The sequence below is a fragment of the Mytilus californianus genome, unplaced genomic scaffold (assembly GCF_021869535.1).
Source record: "Mytilus californianus isolate M0D057914Y unplaced genomic scaffold, xbMytCali1.0.p SCAF_7, whole genome shotgun sequence".
Lineage (NCBI taxonomy): Eukaryota > Metazoa > Mollusca > Bivalvia > Mytilida > Mytilidae > Mytilus > Mytilus californianus.
Window position 1 is genome coordinate 94,490,465 of NW_026262723.1, and position 1,410 is coordinate 94,491,874.

Here is a 1,410-nt window from a genome sequence, read left to right on the forward strand (position 1 = left end):
TATTAAGATAAAGAAACTTTATAAGTACAAGGGTACTATAAACATAATACATAATACATTCGGATTGAAAGTTGAAGAAAACACACTTTAAAAGACAATTTTTACAGCACACGGTTACATTTACGACAAACTTTATGTCGATTAAAAACCTCCTGATCTGAGTCCTAATCTCCTGACCAAAATTTTCCAATCTCCTGATCTGAGTTTCACAGTCCATCACATGTATGTTTTTTTCTTTAAAATTTTCCATTTTAAATTGGTTATTTCTGATGTATATATAAAAGCAAATAACAACGATATGGTTTGAATAGGTAAATTAAAAAATTTTAAGTTCTTAGACCACTTTCATTCTGTGTGAGAAACCTATGCTGTGTCAAATATTTAATTACAATCCAAATTCAGTGCTGTATCAAGCTTGAATGTTGTGTCCATACTTGCCCCAACTGTTCAGGGTTCGACCTCTGCGGTCGTATCAAGCTGCGCCCCAGCGGAGCATTTTATTTGTGACTGATCTGCCAGGCTGAAAATGTTGAAATTTACACAAGCAATTTTGGACAGGTGAACTTAAAAAATTATAAAGAAATAGACATCTGACGCCAACTGAAAATATTTGAGCTAGAAGAATAACAAAACATTAACCCTTTGAGAAATGTTAGATAGGGGGAAAAAATCATAACAGATCTTTTTAAGATGTGTGCAAAATAAATAAATGGAACAGAGAATGGAAATGGGGAATGTGTCAAAAGAGATAACAACCCCATCAAATAGCAGAAAACACCAAGGCCAACAATGGGTCTTTAACACAGCAAGAAAATCCCACCCGGAGAAAGACTTCAGCTTGCCCCTTAACAATAATGTATACTAGTTCAATGAAATGGACACTGAAACATACAAATAAACCAAAATGTAAAAAAACACAATACTAACAAAGGTTCCAGACAAAAATCTTCTCCACTTAATCTACTGGGCCAAATAGAATTTAACTAAGCCACAATTTTCAATAGGGTATCTTGATTGAAAAATTTATCAGATGACCCTGTCATCCAACCAACATGGCCACCATGGCTAAAAATAGAACATAGGGGTTTACTATAGAAGTCTATGGGAAAATTGTAAAAAAACAATTTCAAATGGTCACAACTTGAAAACTAATTTAAATAATGATAAGGGGTCTTCAGTAACTATTGTAAGACTACAATGGGATGACCTGCTTTAAATTTGACTACTGGGCCAAATTAAACCAAACTTGGTCTCAGTCATTATTGGGGTATTTAATACTATTTATTATGATTTTAACCTTATTTTACATGATTTCCAAAACCACAGTAGATACAGGTGAGCGACACAGGCTCTTGAGAGCCTCTAGTTTTTAATACTCTCAAGGTGCCATATCAAAGAAAAATAACTTGG